Source organism: Lactuca serriola, chromosome 7 (assembly GCF_051521515.1).
Source record: "Lactuca serriola cultivar US96UC23 chromosome 7, Lser_US96UC23_V15, whole genome shotgun sequence".
Taxonomy (NCBI): Eukaryota; Viridiplantae; Streptophyta; class Magnoliopsida; order Asterales; family Asteraceae; genus Lactuca; species Lactuca serriola.
Window position 1 is genome coordinate 128,989,818 of NC_136414.1, and position 22,722 is coordinate 129,012,539.

A 22,722-nucleotide genomic window follows, 5' to 3' on the forward strand; every position below is an offset into this window, starting at 1 on the left:
TTCTCCGAAATCGCCTTTGTAGCGAAGCCATCATTCCATAACTCCGAAGTACTCATGCGTAGAGTACCTCATGTTTCTTATTTGTTCCGAAGAAACATCAGCAAACCTCCCTGGAGTACCACTCGTACAGTACGTCAAGTTCAACCAAGGACCCTTACGGTTGATCTATCGCTGAAGATTGTATACACAAGGGTGGTATATAATCAAGGTTCTACAGGTTTAGAATTGATGATTTCACTTTAACTTCTTTTCCTCGTTGGGATGTGAGCTTAAAAAAGAATCATTTATTCGACTACCTTTTCAGTCTTAATTATATACGACTCATATACACGAGACTGTGATTGATGAACCATGTATGACGTCTAATATGAACTTCAAGACGGAGATTGCCCAAGACTACGAGTAATCACATCTTCATGTAAACAAACTTAGGACCCAGTACGACTCCTGCAACCAGATCGCCCTACAGCCTAACACCTACGGAGATACAAGAATCGTCCGAACAACTTAACCTACCTCGCGAACTCAGTAACGTACGTTTTACCCTCCATGCCTCGAACTTGAAGAAGTATCCGTCCGACGAGACTCTTGAAATCCCACTCGACGAGATCGGGTCCAACGAGAGCCTCACCTTCGTAAAAGAACCATAGTAACCATGGACTGAGAGGGCATTCTAACAATTCATATCCATTTACCATTAGTGAAGGTTCGCTGGAATGCCAAACGAGGACCTGAATTCACTTGGGAGCACGAGAATCAATCGTTTGGGGAGTATCCCTACTTATTGTCTCAATTATTCATGCCTACTCCTTTACCTAAATCCTAATTTCAGGATGAAATTCCTTTAACGTGGGGATGATGTGACAACCTGAAATTTCTATTCTGTATAACCTTCACTTCAATAGAAGTCAGAACAGTTTCTACTAATTTTCAAGTTTTTTGGAATAAGTTTGAGTATTTTAGGATAAGCACTTTGAGAGAAATCAGGAGACAGGATGCCCTAGGGTTTATTGTGAATCAATAAAGTTCCAAAAACTCCAAGAGTTTGAAGTTTACGGCCCAAATGGTATTAGGGCCGTAAACCCTAATGACTATATAAGTGACACTTAGTTATTTTTAGCTTTTTTTCACACTTCCAAGTCTAGAACCAATTCTCTCTCAAGTATCATCCAAAGTTCTTCAAAAATATTCAAGAAAATAAGTGTTTTCTTCCTTTTTTAGTTGATATCTATCTTCATCTAGTGATCTTACATGATTTCATCCATGAAATCAATGCAAATGTGTAGATCTTCAAGTTTCACCAAGAACACACACTAGTGTTCTTGAACTTTAAACACCTTTTCAAGCTTCTACATAGTAAGTACTCTTACCTAGGCTTGTTATAAGACTTGTTACACTTCTTATCATAGAGAAAACTCCATTGAAACCCAATATCAAAGGTGTTTACGGTCCAAGAACACCTTGGACCGTAAACCCTAATTTAGGGGCCAAAGTGACCCTAGTCCCTACACAAGCTTAGGAAACTAGTCTAGACTCATTCCTTTATATTTTTAGGACTTGAAAACATCAAAATACCATAATCCATAAGGGTTTATGGTAGTAAACCCAAAAGGAAATGGTCTTAGGGCCGTAAACTCCTCAAAGGAGGGAAATGGTGCCCTAATCTCTTCCAAAGGCTTAACCATCAAGTAGAAATGCTTCTATGGACTTATAAGCCTTCAAAACAACTCATGGTCAAGAAAGCTTAAGTTTACGGCTGTAAACTCCTGGGTTTACGACCGTAAACTCAATGAGTTATGGTCAATAAAGCGTAAACTCATGTAAGGGATTCTCTTGAACCCTAAACTCAATGGCTTTGTCCTACAACACTTAGAAGCACTACTTAACACTTATAAAACTTATATAAAGTGTTTTACCTGTCCTAGGCTGACTTAACTTTGTTAATTAGTTTTTTAAAGACTATTTGGATACATATATGTGTCATTACATGTTAACTAGGATCCTTGTGTGTGCTCAGGTTTTCACTTGACACCTAGCAATCCTGTTTCATCAGTTCATCCATACCACTCACTACAGATGAGTTCATACCCCTTAATTAACCTTTTAAATGTTTTGTAAATGTTTATAAATGCTTTATAGGGTGGGGGAATACAAGTTGAATCATGTTTAGTTATTATATCAATCACATGTGATTAATAACTAGCATGCATATGAATTTACTATATGTTAACTATTTTACCAGACAGATTTCTTCAAATGACTTTCTTAAACGTTTTTATATGTTTAAAACTCTTTATTAAACTGTCTTACATATTGTATGTTTCCTTTTAAACTCTTTTACAACTGAGTTTCAAAACAAGGTCTTCCTTATACTTAAACTGTCTTATCAAACAAAATACTTTCAAATCATTTTATAAACTGACGTCAAGTCATCGTTGCTTAGTATTAAACTTTTCAAAGGTTTTACAAAACTTCTTTTATGCTTTTAATTATCAAATGCATGCCCATATATGTATAGTTATATAAGTAATGTTTAAAGGACTTAGGAAGGCTGGTTCACTTTATTTCCTTTTCCTCATTTGGATGTGGCTTTAGGTTATCGGTTAGTCGTCCGAATGTCGTTTAAATATTAGTTATATATCATGTATACATATATAGACATAAAAGTTTCCTCAGTCAGTTCAGTACCTTTGGGTAGCAAAGGCATACTTTCGGTTATACACATACATTATTGGTAACTATTATAGGTGTAGTTAGGATATACTACTTACCATTCCAAGTACAAGGAATCACATAAGAGTCAGTTCATTCATGAGTCTATACTATTACATTACATGTTACATGAATACGTTTACATAGATACGCTTACATAGATACTCTTACATGAATACGTTTATATAGATACGCTTACATAGATACGCTTACATGAATACGTTTACATAGATACGCTTACATAGACATGCTTACATGAATATGCTTACATAAATACGATTACAATACATGACAACAGAACATACATAACAAGGTGCTATAGCATGGAACATTTTCAGGATCTAACTATGCCAATGAATCACAATGCATTGTGATAGTTATATTGGGTATATGTGATCATAGTAATGTGGATGTTTGCGGCTTCCAATCGTTGCATAGGTCGCGTTTGGTTCCCATAATCTCTTGACAGGGAGCATTTAGCATGGGATGTAGCCATCACATTATGCCTTAACCCTCAATTAAGGCAAAATAGTACAAAAGTAGTCACTTATTACAAATACTACAATACTTACGACAATTACAAAAGGATATAAAACTCCAGTAAATATATTATTAATACCTTTACTATGTGGTATTTTCACATGATCGATGAGGTAGATTAGAATAATAATACAAGTCGTACAGTCGGGTCTTGGTAGAAGGCTACTTTCAAAATACTCGGGTCTTGGTAGAAGGCTACTTTCAAAACAGTCGGGTCTTGGTAGAAGGCTACTTTCAAAACAATCGGGTCTGGGTAGATGTAACGCTCGTAGATCCGGGTAGTCAATTTTGAGACGATAAGCATCAAAAATGACTTTTTGATGGAAGATTATTTAGAAGGATTAATATTAACCAAGTTGTAGTATATGTCACAAGGTTTCCGTGCAAATAAAGAGCGCCAAAATCTGAGTTATAACGAAGAAGTTATGACTTGTCGAAGTTTCGCGACAGAACGGACACGACCCAGCGCGACGTAAATAAAGAATTTAAGGTAAAATTTCTGAAATTCGAAAACAAAGTTGTAGAGCATAATCTCACCTACGTGTCGATATAAAGAACTTCGAAAACGGAGTTCGTATGCGAAAGTTATAAATTTCTGAAATTCGGGGCGCGAAACCCCAAAACTGTCAGATACCACGACGTGGCAAGTCTTCTAACACCTCTGGGAGTCCCTCAGATGCAACTTGAGATGACGCATGCAGTGACGACCAAGCCCACGACATGGAAAAAGGTGCCACGACGTGGCAAGGGCAGATTTTGCCCTATAAATAGATTTGAAGGGCCAGCCGAGTTTAGTTGCTCATTCTCTCATCTCTCTCCCATATTACATCGTTTTACGTGCAATTTTAACCCCCCGAATACCCGGTATCACCCCGAGACCCGAAGCAAGTCCCGAAGCCCGAAGATCCCAAGAAGAAAAGAGTTTCCGAGCCGAAGCTCTGCCCGTGAGAAACCCGGTGTGTGAAGTGATCCCGGTTTCACCGAAGAATTCTACTAGTGCAAGCCGTAGTACTGTCTGATCATCTTCTGATCAAGTGAGTGTGTGGTCACTTTCTTCTAACACATAAATATTAAGTATTTGTTATGCAATACATGCTGTGTGTTTATATATTGTTTGTTTATCTTAGATGAGTATGGAATGGATGAACTATATAGGTTTTAATGAGTTAAACTTTATATATATTTAGTATCTACGGATATTTTGCATAGGACATGGGTAGATGAGATCCGTGAGTATGGATCAGATCAAGAGGTTAGTTTTAGATCCGTGAGTACAGATTAGATCAAGAGATTGGATTTAGATCCGAGAATCTGGAATAGGAAATGAGATAAACTTGTTATTAATCTGGGAGTATGGATTAAGACATAGTAAATTGTCCCTAGTCTGGGAGTATGGATCAGAACAGGATTTGTGACAACCCGAAGTTTCCATTCGGTCAAACCCTAAAAGTCAACCACTTCTTATCATAAGTCAATGTCATTATTTCTTATTTTTAAGAAATATAAAGTTCGTTTGATTATTTTAATATTATTTTTAAACGAACGGGTGAAAGAAAGTGTCGTCTCGGGTTTTAAATTTTAAAAACCGCAAACACCTCGCGTCTTAGAAATTACCAACCAAACTTTTATGTTTGGGTTGAAAAATCACCCAAAAATCGTGAACTCATACCTATGTATGAATTTACACCCCAAAAACTAGTCATTTGTGTTTACACCCCATTTTCTAAAAGAGTAAACTCCAAACTCTCTCAAGTATCATCCTAGTTATTGTTCTAGATCTTCAAACTAGTAAGTGTTCTAACCCTTTCAAGTTAGTATATCACTTAATCTATTGATTGTACATCTTTTAATCCATTCATTTTGTTTTGACTAGTTTTTCCAAAACACCAAGAACACCAAGAACACACACTAGTGTTCTTGGACTTAAAGTTCATTTCAAGCTTCCACGATGTTAGTACTTCTATACTAGAATCATTTTAAGCTAGCTATACATGTTTATACCAAGGAAAAGTCCCAAGAACACCAAGAACAAGGTGTTCAAGGTTTTGGGAGGCCCAAAAACCGTAAACACCAAATATAGTGCCTTAGGGTGCTTTAGGGTGTCTAGATGCTTCACAATGCCTTCGGGACTTGTCTAGATCCATCCTTGATGGGTGTATCACATAAAAAGAACCAAAATCATATATTTTTATGTGTTTACAGTTTGGGGATCTCCCAAAACTGTAAACACCTCAAATGCTGTGTAAATGTCCCATAAATGGCCCATGGTTGTTCCTTATGGCTAGAATCTCACCTAGACTAGTGCCATGTTTGAGCTAAGGACTTGAAAACCGCCAAATACCAAACTTATGAGTTTAAGGTAGTAAACTCATGAGTTTAAGGTAGTAAACTCAATAGTTTAAGGTAGTAAACTCATGGAGAAATGGTCCTTAGACCGTAAACTCCATTTAGGAGTGTTTTGATGCCACACAACACTTCCTAAGGCTAAATCATGAAGTAGGAATGCTTGGAATAGCTTAGAAGACTTCAATTCACCAAATGGTCAAAAGGTTAGGAGTTTAAAACCGTAAACTCAAGATTTTATGACCTTAAACTCAAGGGGTGTTGATCCTTAGGGATTAAACTTATTTTAAGAGTGTTCCTTGAACCCCAATCACACTGGCCTTTCCCTACAACACTTAGATGCAACCCTTGAGACTTATAACACTTGTATAAAGTGTTTAGCATGTCCTAGAGTGTCTTAACTTTTTTTTATTAGTTGTTTAAAGACTAATTGTGTATATACATATATCCTTATATGTTATTAGGATCTTTGTGCGTGTCTAAGTCTTCACTTGACACCAAGCACTTATCCGACACTTCCTTCCGATCCACTTACTACAGGTGAGTTCATACCCCTTAATCAATGTTTTAACTGTTTTTAAATGTTTTATGGGGGGGGGGGGATACAAGTAGAATTATGCTAATTATTATATCAATCACATATGATTAATAAGCAGCATTCAAATGATTGGCTACTCATTAGCCGTTTTACCAAACAGTTTCCTTCAAATGTTTGTCATAAACACTTTATGCGTTTAAAACTCCTTATTACACTGTACCTTTTATTATGTATGTTTCAATTCAAACTTATTTACAATTGTGTTTCAAACAAATGTTTCTTTATACTAAACTGTTTTATCAAACCCATGCCTTCAAACCGTTTTATAGATTGACATCAAGTCAATCTTTTCTTAAATAATAATTATGTTCAAAGGTTTTACAAAACATATTTTATAAGAAATGTTTAAAAGACTTAGGAAGGCTGTCCACCCTTTTCCTTTTCCTCGATTTGGATATGGTCTTTTGGGATATCGGGTACCCATCCGAAGGTCGTTTAAAAATTAGTTGTATATCATGTGTACATATATAGTCATAAAGGTCCTTCCAGTTCATCCAATGCCCTTGGATAGCAAGGGTGTACATCAATGTCCATACGTACCAGTTAGATTACTAGTAAACTACCATATGGGTAGTTTAGGAAGATACTAGAACTATTACTAGAATGCGATATCATACAATGAGTCAGTTCATTCATGAGTCAATACTTGCTAGATAGAGAGAACATACATTACTATCAGAACATATACAACTATACTAGAGGAAGAACATATACAACTATACTAGAGGAAGAACATATACAACTATACTAGAAAGAGAACATATACTACGATACTTGAACGAGTAACAATACATTACATATACATATATAAATTGACAAAATTGTGATCCACTGTATCAGAGCATGCCTTAAATGTCATGGCCCGAGTTGTAGCCGGAGTCTCTTGGAGGGAGAGCGTGAGTTTGTATATAGATCTATACTCGATTGACTATCCTACACCTTGCTGCTATCTACAGCCGGACCTGCAGGTCTGTGGGTGGCAAACGTCATTTCTTTTTACGACCATACCTTTGTCGTTGTTACCAGTCAATAGTATGGTATAATTAATCACATGATACCTTAGTATAAATCCGGTTTAAGGTAGTTAGTACATCAGTAGTTCCTATAATACAACACTACAGTACTACATTAATTTCCCCTTTACATATATTTAGTGATCATTTCACTTAAACATTAAATGTACAAACTATATTTTGTTAATGATAGTTACACTTGGGAAAATTACAAACTTTTACAAAGAACGAACATTGAGAACAGTTAAGTCTTGGTAGAAGACTACATTGAGAATAGTTAGGTCTTGGTAGAAGACACACTTATATAATAGTAGGAATCATAGGGATTTCTAGGGTTTTTCAAACGTTTATAGTTGTTTTACAAACATTTTTACACTTACAATTCATATACATTTTCCATACTTACAGTTCATATACATTTTCCATACTTACAGTTTATATACAAACAATATCTTACATATACATTACGACACTAAAATACTTATGATCTCACTAGCTTCAAAGCTGATACTCTCTTTCAAAATAACTTGTATCCTCAGGTCGAGCACAGACAGGTACCGATGCAAGGTTGAGAGAAGATGGAGCTCGTTCAAGACTCATCTTTCATTTTGATTTATGCTTTAGTGTTTATCAAAATTTGACAGAACACACTTGTATAATAATTATATTATTAATGCAATGGATGATGTTGTTGCTTGTTTACTACTTTTCATTGTTGTGATACTGTACATGACGTCCTCCGCCCCAGAATGTTTCCGCCGTTCATGGTTTTGGGGTGTGACAGATTGGTATCAGAGCATTGTTTATAGTGAATTAAGTATATCAACCCATAAAACGATATACTAACTATAAATACAATGGGATTAAAAATACTCTTACCAAGAGTTTATACTTTAAATAATAAAATATTTAATAAGTATACATGCCTGCATTCATACTAAAATCAGTGTCACTAGGACAGTACATAAGAATTACGATTGTTGGGCAACACGGATGGACTTAGAGACATATAGTCAAAACTGGGAAGATATAGTCTGACCAACTATATTATCCGAGGGTTGACTAGCATGTGCCTAAGTGTAGTTGTGTGGTTGCAACAAATCTAAAATCTTACCAACCCTACCACAATGAGAACAATAGAACATAACATTAAACTTAAAATACTATAGGAGTATTTGGTGATACTATAAGTACGTTATACTTGAGAACTAAAACGGGATCTTTATTACCAAGTTGATAGTTTCTAAGTGGATACACTAAGGCTATATGTAATTAGGATACTATAGACTTAGAATCTATGAAAATTTTACTTTACCCCTATTCTGTGTGAATTTGGAGTTAAAGTCACTTATTCGAAGGCCTATCCTGTTTAGATTACATATAACTGGTATGCACTTCACAAATAGCGATGTAACTAATGAAGATTTTCTAAATAATTATCTAGATAGTTCGTCTAATAATTATTTTCTTACCCCAATTCTCGCATAGATAACATGGCTGGACTCCATCCCCACGGCAACCAGTATCTTCCGAACGAAGTCATAGCTGGTTGGTTTGGAGAAGAACAAGAGAATGATCATCCGATCCCTTTGAATGATCACCATGATGAAGACCTTTCGGAGGATGCTAACTCTGAACCAGAGGTTGAGAACCTACCCCAGGCAGCTCCCGTTCCAATTCCTAACCCTCGTCCGGCTTTTCATGGCCCGACGCCTGAGTGGGTGGAATGCTTAGAAACATGGAGCCAAGGACAAAACCAGTCCATGCCATTTAATGGTGACCGAAGATTCTATGACCTGAGTAATCGGGGCTCAGCAGACAGAATCTTGCCAATCTTGGTCCGCAAAGTGGCCTGAAATGAGATTCAAGGCAGGACAACCCTACATCAGATTACTGAAGTTGTCGCCGATACGAGAATGCATACCCTCCGCACCATTTGTTTAGAAGATGCTCATGATAGATCTGAGAGAAACCATGAAACCCTGATCCAAGCACTAGCTGAATCACAAGCAGAAGTCATAGAGCTTCGAGTATGCCAAAGGGTGTACGAAAGGAACCTACTTGAGGTGGAACGTCAACTGGCTGAACTGAGAGTTCACCAGAGGGATGACAGTCGCCAGTAGTAGATGCCTTACTTTACTTTCCTTGTTAGAAAAGAATTGATTTCTGTCTATGCCCGATGTGGCATTTTCTATGAAACTATCTTGTACCGTAGGTACTTTTGGCTAGGTCTTTATGCTGTCAAGGACTATCTTCTCTGGATATGATGTAAGACCTTTTACAAGGTCATTTTCCCGAATCTTTACGTCGTGAATATCAAAGGTTTTGACAGTCGGCTAACTTCTGTTTCATTCTTTATTCAAGTACTCTTATCATACTTTCATTGAATTCTATCTGAAACATGCTTTAGTCAAGTCGTTGGACTATAGTAATTTAACTCCGAAGACATTTCCATGTCTCTTTCAGTGGTTGGATCATGTTATTCACCAACCAACGATACCTCGGCTTGAATGACAACCATCTTGAGACCATTCTACGAACTTACTTCTACCCATTACTAGGACTGCATCATCGGAATGTAGGTCAAACCTTCGCGAACATACTTCCAATCCGTATTAGGACTGCATCATAGGGATGTAGGTCAAACTCACGAGAACATACTTCTACTCTTTTCTTGAGCAATCGAAGTACGTCTAGGGTCAACCAGAGTCGCTCACAAAATCCTTATCTTTCGTGCTATCAGAATCATGTCGTCATCAAGAAACAATCAGCTTCATACATACATCTCTTTCTTCAAAATCGCTTTTCCAGCGAAGCCGTCATATCAGAACATCGAAGTACTCATGCATGGAGTACCTCATAGTTCTTCTCTTTTCCGAAGAAATCCCCGAAGTACCACTCGTGCAGTACGTCAAGTTTAATCCAAGGATTCATGTGGTTGATCTATCACCAAGGAATGTATACATAAGACTGATATATAATCAAGGTTCTACAGGTTTAGAATTGATGATTCCACTTTAACTTCTTTTTCCCCGATGGGATATGAGCTTAAATAAGAATAAGTTATTCGACTACCTTTTCAATCTTAATTATATACGACTTGTATACACGATATAGTGATCGTTGAACCAAATGTGAATTCTAATATGAACTTCAGGACGGAGAACTGCCCAAGACTACGAGTAATCGCATCATCATGTGAACAAACTTAGAACCCAGTATGACTCCTGCATACAGATCGCCCTACAGTCAAAACACCTACGGAGATATAAGAAACAGTCCAGACAACTTAGAGAACTACACCGAAATAGAATCGGAAGACTAGGCTTCTCACCCTGGAGAGCCCTGGTCTTATTCTTCCAAAGGTTGACGGAGTACATCGTATGTACCTCGGCTATCGAGAACCCCGTCCAGAAATTTTTCCATTAGAAATCGTTGCCTCTGTCTCGCATAGATGAATTGGTTGAGCAAACGCAAGGAAAAAATTACTTTCAGAAATGGACCTGAGATCCGAATATCACCAGTTTGAGTGTGAGGGAAGGATGTCCGGAAGACTACCTTCCGAACTCGATGCGGACACTTCGAGTCCGTAGTGATACCCCTCGGATAGGACCAATACGCCCGAAGCATTCATGAGTTAATGAATAGAGTCCGTATTTCTTACTTGGATCAGTTCGTTATTCTCCATGTAATGACTTACTTATCTACCCTCGTAGTAAGAAGGAACCCATGGAAACATTACCTTCGGTGATACTTTTCGCGAAGTTCTCTGAACACGAGTTTTGTAATTGAAGAGTCAAAATTTCCTAAGACACACTATTAGTGATGTGGAAATTTTGAGTACTCTTTCAGTTTGTCAAAACCGTTGAGAATTTGTCGACACCAGAGACGCCGACAGACATTCGCCAAATTCTAGGTCTTACAGACCTAGTATTATAGTTTATCCATAACTCCTCACAAATCACAGAAACCCGTACGACTTTGACCCAGCAGGGGGTGGCCCTTGACAGGGAAGTTAAACAAGCAAAAGAGGCCTTGGAGATCCCAAGTGAGAGACCAAGTCCTTTAGGAAGTCTCACTCTGGGAATGGCTTAATACGCTTCGCTTCGCGTGGAAAGCTAAATTTAAGTTAGTCAGGACCCCGAGATTCTTACCAGAATCGGTCCTGTGCCTCGCACAAACTAGACCTACTCCGCGAACTCAGTAACGTACATTTACTCTTCGCGTCTCGATCGTGAAACCGTACCTTTTTGTTAGGACTCTTGTAAGTCCACTCGTCGAGATCCACACCTTCGTATTAGAACCGTAGTGACCCTCGACCGAGAGGTCAAGCGGACGAAGCAACACCGTCGCCCATTAGTGAAGGTTCGTTGGGATACCAACGGAGGACCCGATTTCACTTAGGAGCGCGAGAACCAATCGATTAGGAAGTTTCCTCTTCTCGACTCGATCATTCATACCTACTTCCTTATCTAAATTCTAATTTCGGGACGAAATTCCCTTTAACAGGGGGATGATGTGACAACCCAAAATTTTCATTCGGTCAAACCCTAAAAGTCAACCACTTCGTATCATAAGTCAATGCCATTATTTCTTATTTTTATGAAATATAAAGTTCGTTTGATTATTTTAATATTATTTTTAAACAAACGGGCGAAAGAAAGTGTCGTGTCGGGTTTTTGAATTTTAAAAACCGCAAACACCTCGCGTCTTAGAAATTCCCGACCAAACTTTTAGGTTTGGGTTGAAAAATCACCCAAAAATCGTGAACTCATACCTATGTATGAGTTTACTCCCCAAAAACTAGTCATTTGTGTTTACTCCCCATTTTCTAAAAGAGTAAACTCCAAAAGAGTAAACTCCAAACTCTCTCAAGTATCATCCTAGCTTTTGTTCTAGATCTTCAAACTAGTAAGTGTTCTAACCCTTTCAAGTTAGTATATCACTTAATCTATTGATTTTACATCCTTTGATCCATTAATTTATGTGTTTTGACTAGTTTTTCCAAAACACCAAGAACACACACTAGTGTTCTTGGACTTAAAGTTCATTTCAAGCTTCCACAATGTAAGTACTTCTATCCTAGAGTCATTTTAAGCTATCTATACATGTTTATACCAAGGAAAAGTCCCAAGAACACCAAGAACAAGGTGTTCACGGTTTTTGTGACAACCCGAAATTTCCATTCTGAACAAACCATATCAAGCCAATAGATGTAGAACAGTTATAGTGAAAACTCAGATTTCGAGTATAAGTTTGGCAGTTTTCAGGATTTTACACCTAAGGATATATTAGGAGAGTGGATGCACTAAGGTTTTGTGCAACACCGTAATTCCAATACTCTAGGACATTAGAATTCATTCCGAGAATAGAAATATTTTCTGCCAAAAATCTCAGGACTATAAATAGAATTCTGAACCAAATTGGTTCATTAGTTGAATTCCAATTAGAGAAAAGCCAAATTATCTCTCACGGATCTTCGGGTTTTTATCCCAAATCATGAGTATACTTCTCTAGTTGTTTTATAATACTTGTTATAAGCTTAATAACATAGATTACATGCCAAATATGTGAGATCCGGGAGTTTACCGCCCAAGAACGTTCTTGGGGAGTAAACTCCATTTTAAGGTCCTAAAAGGTTCCAATGATTCTCAAAGCTTTATAACTCGAACTAGGGGCCTCCAATTCATGCCTTATACCACAAAACAATTAGGAATCATGGCTAGAAGGGAGTTTACGGCCAAGGAGCTTCTTAGGCCGTAAACTCCAAGTTTTAAGTGCCAAAATGCTTTGAAACACTTCCTAAGGCTTAGATTAAATTAGGACAAGTACCCTAAAGTGTTTATAGCCTAGAAAACATAAGAAATCACAAGGAAAAACGAGTTTACGTCCAAGACAAACTCTTGGGCCGTAAACACCTAAAAAGGGGTCAAATGACACCCTAAATCCTTCCTTAAGCCAAGAGACAAATTTGGGCATGTACCTAAATGAGTTTTGGACTAGTTAAAACACTTAGAACACCAAGAGTGAGGGAGTTTATGGCCCAAAAGGTTCTAAGGCCGTAAACTCCATAAATGGTGCCAAATGTGCCATAAACTCTTCTAAAGCCAAGTACCAAAGCCTAGTTTAGTTCCTAGAAATGTTTGAGACTTGAAAACACCATAATCACCCTCCCAAGGGAGTTTACGGCCGTAAACTCCAAGGGAATATGGTCTATGGGCCGTAAAGTCCCCAAAGGAGTTCATATGGTACCCAAACACTTGTATAGACTTGAAACAATTCCCCGCTAGAGTTGTAGTAAATCTAAGCTTCAATTAGGGACCCTAAAGAGAGTTTACGGCCAGAAGTTTACTCCCCTGGGCCGTAAACTCCAAAACATATGGTCATTTGGCCATAAACTTCCATTAGGGGCATTGCACTCCTTTGTTGCAACCCATTAGCCTCCTAACACTTGACCATAAGGGTTTTCCTCACGCTTAAATGTTATTACTTGTATAATTAGTGTTATAATCACTAATTATTTATATACATATGTTTTCATATGTAATTAGGATCATTGTGTGTGTCTAAGTCTTCACTTGACACCAAGCACTTGTCCGATCCTTCCGTACGATAACAGTCCGTTCAATTCCAGTCACATACTGCAGGTGAGTTCATACCCCTTAACTAATGTTTTAAACTATTTTAAAATGTTTTATGGGGGGGGATACAAGTAGAATCATGCTAGTTATTATATCAATCACATGTGATTAATAAGTAGAATTATGCTAGTTATTACATCAATCAAATGTGATTAATATGCAACATTCAAATGATTTACTACACGTTAGCCGTTTTACCAAACAGTTTTCCTTCAAATGATTTTTATAAACATTTTATATGTTTTAAACTCCTTATTACACTATACCTTGTGCTCAGTATACTACATTTCAGACTTATTTACAATTGTGTTTCAAACAAATGTTTCCTTATACTAAACTGTTTTATCAAACTTATGCCTTCAAATTGTTTTATAGATTGACATCAAGTCGATCTTTTCTTAAAATAATAATTATGTTTCAAATGTCTTGCAAAACTTATTTATGCTTTTATATTATAAATTGCATGCCTCTATATGTATAGTTATATAAGAAATGCTTAAAAGACTTAGGAAGGCTATCCACCCTATTTCCTTTTCGCGCTTGAGATGTGGTCTGGTGGGATATCGGGTACTCGTCCGAAGGTCGTTTAAATATTAGTTATATATCATGTGTACATATATAGTCATAAAAGGTCCTTCCAGTTCATCCCATGCCCTTGGGTAGCAAGGGTATACATCCATGACCATACGTACCAGATAGATTACTAGTAAACTACCATATGTGTAGTTTAGGAAGATACTAGAACAATTACTAGAACGCAATATCATACAATGAGTCAGTTCATTCATGAGTCAATACTTTCTAGAACATTACTTTACATTACATATACAACTATACTAGGAAGAGAACATATACAACGAGACTAGATCTATTACATTACCATACTTGCTAGGTAGAGAGCACGTACATTACAGCTAGCACAGTTCATTACATTACACTTACACGAATACATTAATAAAATTGTGATCCACTGTATGGGATCATGCCTTAATTGTCATGACCCGGGTTGTAGCCAGAGTCTCTTGAAGGGAGAGCGTGCGTTTGCATATAGATCTATAATGGATTGACTATCCTACATCTTACTGCTAGCTACAGTAGGACCGACAGGTCTGCAGGTGCCAAACGTCATACCTTATTTTTGACTATACGTTGTCGTTGTAACCCGTCTATAGTATGAGTTTGTGTATGGATCTATACTGGATTGACTATCCTACACGTTGTTGCTAGCTACAGTAGGACCGGCCGGTCTGCAGGTGCCAAACGTCATATCTTATTTTCGACTATACGTTGTCGTTGTTACCAGTCTATAGTATGGTGCAATTTATCACATAATGCCTTAATATAAATCCGGTTTAAGGTAGTTAGTACGGACGTAGTTCTTATAGCACTACACCATAGTACTAGTTCATTTTCCCATTTCATTCACTTCGTGAACATTCACACGACGCACGGTAATGTAGAGACTATATTTTTGTTGATGATAGTTATACTTGGGAAAATACATACTCTTACACGAGACACACATCCAGACACTAGATGCCTTGGTAGAAGGCTACATTCAGAACAGTTAGGTCTTGGTAGAAGACACCTTCACGTACTAGTAGGAATCATAGGGATTTCTAGGGTTTTTCAAACACTTACAGTTCATATACACTTTCAATACATATACTTACAAATTCTTACATACAAATACTTACATACAAATTAATACACTAAATACTTATGATCTCACCAGCTTCAAAGCTGATACTCGCTTTCAAAATTACTTATATCCTCAGGTCATCATAAACAGGTACCGATGCAAGGAGAAAGGAAGATGGAGCTTGTTCAAGACTTATCTTTCATTTTGATTTATGCTTTAGTCTTTATCAAAATTTGATAGAACACAATTGTATAATAATTGTATTATTAATGCAATGGATGATGTTGTTGCTTGTTTACTACTTTACACTGTTGTTGATATTATACATGACATCCTCCGCCCCAGAACGTTTCCGCCATTCTTGGTTTTGGGGTATGACAGTTTTGGGAGGATCCCAAAACCGTAAACACCAAATATAGTGCCTTAGGGTGCTTTAGGGTGTCTAGATGCTTCACAATGCCTTAGGGACTTGTCTATTTCCATCCTTGATGGGTGTATCACACAAAAAGCACCAAAATCATATATTTTTATGTGTTTATGGTTTGGGGATCTCCCAAAACTGTAAACACCTCAAATGCTGTGTAAATGTCACATAGATGTCCCATGGTTGTTCCTTATGGCTAGAATCTAACCTAGACTAGTGCCATGTTTGAGCTAAGGACTTGAAAACCGCCAAATACCAAACTTATGAGTTTAAGGTAGTAAACTCATGAGTTTAAGGTAGTAAACTCAAGAGTTTAAGGTAGTAAACTCAAGAGTTTAAGGTAGTAAACTCACGGACAAATGGTCCTTAGACCGTAAACTCCATTTAGGAGTGTTTTGATGCCACACAACACTTCTTAAGGCTAAATCATGAAGTAGGAATGCTTGGAATAGCTTAGAAGACTTCAATTCACCAAATGGTAAAAAGGTTAGGAGTTTACGACCGTAAACTCAACGGGTGTTGATCCTTAGGGAGTAAACTCATTTTAAGAGTGTTCCTTGAACCCCAATCACACTAGCCTTTCCCTACAACACTTAGATGCAACCCTTGAGACTTATAACACTTGTATAAAGTGTTTAGCATGTCCTAGAGTGTCTTAACTTTGTTTATTAGTTGTTTAAAGACTAATTGTGTATATACATATATCCTTATATGTTATTAGGATCTTTGTGCGTGTCTAAGTCTTCACTTGACACCAAGCACTTATCCGACACTTCCTTCCGATCCACTTACTACAGGTGAGTTCATACCCCTTAATCAATGTTTTAACTGTTTTTAAATGTTTTATGGGGGGGGATACAAGTAGAATTATGCTAATTATTATATCAATCACATATGATTAATAAGCAGCATTCAAATGATTGGCTACTCATTAGCCGTTTTACCAAACAGTTTCCTTCAAATGTTTGTCATAAACACTTTATGCGTTTAAAACTCCTTATTACACTATACCTTTTATTATGTATGTTTCAATTCAAACTTATTTACAATTGTGTTTCAAACAAATGTTTCTTTATACTAAACTGTTTTATCAAACCCATGCCTTCAAACCGTTTTATAGATTGACATCAAGTCAATCTTTTCTTAAATAATAATTATGTTCAAAGGTTTTACAAAACTTATTTTATGCTTTTATATTATAAATTGCATGCCTCTATATGTATAGTTATATAAGAAATGTTTAAAAGACTTAGGAAGGTTGTCCACCCTGTTTTCTTTTCCTCGATTTGGATATGGTCTGGTGGGATATCGGGTACCCATCCGAAGGTCGTTTAAATATTAGTTGTATATCAGGTGTACATATATAGTCATAAAGGTCCTTCCAGTTCATCCAATGCACTTGGATAGCAAGGGTATACATCCATGTCCATACGTACCAGTTAGATTACTAGTAAACTACCATATGGGTAGTTTAGGAAGATACTAGAACTATTACTAGAATGCGATATCATACAATGAGTCAGTTCATTCATGAGTCAATACTTGCTAGATAGAGAGAACATACATTACTATCAGAACATATACAACTATACTAGAGGAAGAACATATACAACTATACTAGAGGAAGAACATATACAACTATACTAGAAAGAGAACATATACTATGATACTAGAACGAGTAACAATACATTACATATACATATATAAATTGACAAAATTGTGATCCACTGTATCGGAGCATGCCTTAAATGTCATGGCCCGAGTTGTAGCCAGAGTCTCTTGGAGGGAGAGCGTGAGTTTGTGTATATATCTATACTCGATTGACTATCCTACACCTTGCTGCTACCTACAGCCGGACCTGCAGGTCTGTGGGTGGCAAACGTCATTTCTTTTTACGACCATACCTTTGTCGTTGTTACCAGTCGATAGTATGGTACAATTAATCACATGATACCTTAATATAAATCCAATTTAAGGTAGTTAGGACAGCAGTAGTTCCTATAATACAACACTACAGTACTACATTAATTTACCCTTTACATATATTTAGTGATCATTTCACTTAAACATTAAATGTACAAACTATATTTTGTTAATGATAGTTACACTTGGGAAAATTTCACACTTTTACAAAGAACGAACATTGAGAACAGTTAAGTCTTGGTAGAAGACTACATTGAGAACAGTTAGGTCTTGGTAGAAGACACCCTTATATAATAGTAGGAATCATAGGGATTTCTAGGGTTTTTCAAACGTTACAGTTGTTTTACAAACATTTTTACACTTACAGTTCATATACATTTTCCACACTTACAGTTCATAGACATTTTCCATACTTACAGTTCATATACAAACAATTTCTTACATATACATGAAGACACTAAAATACTTATGATCTTACTAGCTTCAAAGCTGATACTCTCTTTCAAAATAACTTGTATCCTCAGGTCAAACACAGACAGGTACCGATGCAAGGTTTAGAGAAGATGGAGCTCGTTCAAGACTCATCTTTCATTTTGATTTATGCTTTAATGTTTATCAAAATTTGACAGAACACACTTGTATAATAATTATATTATTAATGCAATGGATGATGTTGTTGCTTGTTTACTACTTTTCATTGTTGTGATACTGTACATGACGTCCTCCGCCCCAGAATGTTTCCGCCGTTCATGGTTTTGGGGTGTGACAGATTGGTATCAGAGCATTGTTTATAGTGAATTAAGTATATCAACCCATAAAACGATATACTAACTATAAATACAATGGGATTAAAAATACTCTTACCAAGAGTTTATACTTTAAATAATAAAATATTTAATTAAGTATACGTGCCTGCATTCATACTAAAATCAGTGTCACTAGGACAGTACAAAAGAATTACGATTGTTGGGCAACACAGATGGAGTTAGAGACATATAGTCAAAATTATAAAGATATAGCCTGATCAACTATATTATCTGAGGGTTGACTAGCATGTGCCTACGTGTAGTTGTGTGGTTGCAACAAATCTAAAATCTTACCAACCCTACCACAATGAGAACAGTAGAACATAACATTAAACTTAAAATACTATAGGAGTATTTGGTGATACTATAAGTACGTTATACTTGAGAACTAAAACAGGATCTTTATTACGAAGTTGATAGTTTCTAAGTGGATACACTAAGGCTATATGTAATTAGGATGCTATAGACTTAGAATCTGTGAAAATTTTACTTTACCCCTATTATGTGTGAATTTGGAGTTAAAGTCACTTATTCGAAGGCCTATCCTATTTTGATTACATATAACTGGTATGCACTTCACAAACAACGATGTAACTGGTTTAGAGAAGATGGAGCTCGTTCAAGACTCATCTTTCATTTTGATTTATGCTTTAGTGTTTATCAAAATTTAACAGAACACACTTGTATAATAATTATATTATTAATGCAATGGATGATGTTGTTTCTTGTTTACTACTTTTCATTGTTGTGATACTATACATGACGTCCTCCGCCCCAGAACATTTTCCGCCGTTCATGGTTTTGGGGTGTGACAGGATTTAGGTATAGTAAATTGTCCCTAGTCCGGGAGTATGGATTGGGCACAGTTTTAGATCTGGGAGTATGGATCAGACCAATAGGTAAACTTGTTATTAATCCGGGAGTATGGATTAAGACATAGTTAATTGTCCTTAGTCCGGGAGTATGGATTGAGTACAGTTTTAGATCCGGGAGTATGGATCAGACCGAGAGATTAGTTTAGATCCGAGAGTATGGACTAGACCAAGAGGTTAGTTTTAGGTCCGAGAGTATGGATCTGGTGGAGAGATTAGTTTAGATCCGTGAGTAAGGATCAGATAAAGAAGAAAAGTTTAGGTACGAGAGTTTAAATCGTGTCGTTGTGAGGATCGATGGGGTGGGATAAGAGTTGCTTTTGTATGGTGAAATTATATAAGTTTGGATGTTCTATACATATTTATATGATATAACATTGTGGGATGAAAACCCTATATGTTCACCAGGCTCCCAAGCCTGACCCACTTAGTATTCTTTGTATCACAAGTATCGATACGAAGATATATTTCACAGAGAGATTAAAGGAGATGTAAAATCTTTAGTGTAAATTATGTAAGTTCTGTTTATGCTTATGTGTCTGTATCGGAACATAACATCCCGAGATTTTGGTATATAATGAAAATACATTTCTTTAAAGAAATGCTTTGATAAATTCTTATCATATTTTGTTTTGGGAACAAATTCCACAACCGTTTTCTTTAAACGATTACTCTGATTTTAAAAATAAAGCATAAACAAATCGGTCTTTTCTGGCCGTGAAATTGGGGATGCCTCAGTTGGTATCAGAGCATTAGTTTAAGAGAACTAGGAATTTGTAGGAAATTTCTAGACTTAAACTTAGAATGCTAAGTAATGATTGTGAGGAGTGTGTCTAAAATATATTAGGTAGTACACCTAAATTGACACAAGCACTAGTTTATTTTAGGAATGATGCCTAAAATGCTTTTATGTACTAATTTTTTTGTTTGATAGCTAAATTGATGCTATTATTTGTTCGGATCTATGGTCTGTTGCCGACCGGATCTGGATACCTTATGTGTAGGATTATAAGCTTATGACTATGATATTAGAACTAGCATGTAAATATTTCGGAGTGATAAGGAGATTTATATGTTTATCGTAATTAAAGCTTTCTTATCTTAAATTCTCGCTTAGTACACTGAATGTTTGCTTGGATGTACAAGAGGTCATGGTGAAGACTCGTAGAGAAATTGAGTAAATGGAGGAATTGAAGAAGGCTTATGATAGTTGATGACACCTATCATAAGATATCGTAAGAGTGGTATCTTGCCTTTAGAGTATGTCTTATAAAATAACAGTACGTTTAGAGGAGTACGATACGTCTGAAGTACACCTTCGATTGGCAGGATGATGGAACGATTGATGAAATTCTTGAAGTTGTCTCATCGTCTGGTATTTCCATCACCAATCGAGTTGAAGTAGAATTGATGATTGAAGATATGCAATGAAGAATTCCTAGTGGAGTCTAGGGAAATTGTTTATTATTATTTGGACACATTCGTATGTGTTAAATTGTTTTGTGATTTTCTTGTATGGTGACTTGGTCAAATGCGGGACAATACTTGGGACGAGTATGAGTAGGTGTGAAAGGTAGTAGATGCATATACTACCGGAAGCATAGGACTCACACTTGGATCAGGGGAAGTCACAAGGTTACCAAGAAGCTATTAATTGATTCTGTTTTGTTTAAGTGTGTCATTACCCTTGTTTCGGTAGTGACTAGTAAGATGGTTGTTATTCCGACCATAGTGGTCATATCAAATTGAGTCCGACTACGAGGAGTTTGTTACATGGTTCATAGAACCAAGTTCGAGGTAGCATCTGACTCAAGTCAGAAGATTGAAATCAATGCGATTGATATGAACGCACTCGTTAAAAAAAAGGAGATTTTAGCTAGGCATGCTACATGTTAAAAATGTGATTATATCACATTAGAATATGAAGGAAAGTATATTCCATTCTGGAATTTGACTCTTAGAGACTTGAATCTAAGTTTTGCATCATACGATGAGAGGTCATTAGAACATGACCCATTGATCTATTGCAATAGATGAATGAAATTACTTATCCTAAGAAGAAGAAGGAGTCCTCAATAAGGATTTATTTTGTAACTCGGAAGTTATGATTGAAAGTGCAGCATAGTACGTTAAGCAGATGCAAGATTGAACATCGTTTGCAGTCAAAAAGCCCTAGAGTTGGATACTCTTTGGAAGAAACATAGAAGTTACGGTTATTAACTAGGATGAAGAGATAGCCTATGGAATCATTATACAAGTCCTATTTCGTTGATGATTCCGGGACGTAATCATCCTAAAAGGGGAGATAATTGTAATGCCCATAGATCCGGGCTAGGCAATTTTGAGACGATAAGCATCAAAAATGACTTTTTTATGGAAGATTATTTAGAAGGATTAATATTAACCAAGTTTTAGTATATGTCACAAGGTTTCCGTGCATATAAATAACGCCAAAATCCGAGTTATAACGAAGAAGTAATGACCTGTCGAAGTTTCGCGACAAAACCGGCACAACCCAACGCGACCCAGCGTGACGTAAATAGTGAATTTAAGGTATATATATATATATATATATATATATATATATATATATATATATTCTTATTGATCTAAATGATAGTCGAAGATGTCTTCGATAGTAGTCCAACGATAAAATGACAGACGGAAACGGAGTTCAGATGAAGGAGTTATGAATTTCGAACGGAGTTTTCCTGTCCTGACCTACTAAAGATAATATATAAGTAATATATTTATAATATATTAAAAATAAATTCAAAATTTGTCACACCCCAAAACCAAGAACGGCGGAAACGTTCTGGGGCGGAGGACGTCATGTAAAGTATCACAACACAGTAAATGTAAATAAGCAAACAACATCATCCATTGCATTAAATATATAAGTTTAATACAAGCGTGTTCTGTACAGTTTTAGACACCAAAAATATAATGTAAATAAAAATAATAAGATAAATCTTGGATGCGCTCCATCTTCTCAAAAGCTGGCATCGGTACCTGTCTACTGATGACCTGAGAATACAAGTTATTTTGAAAGAGTTTATCAGCATTAAGCTGGTAAGTTCATAAGTATTTTAGTGTCGGTGTTTGTTATCAAAACGTTTGAACATGTCTCAAGTGTAAGTTTGCAAAATGTAAGTAAATGTTTGTAAGTGTTTGTAAAAGTTTGAATCTCTCAGAAAAACCTATATTT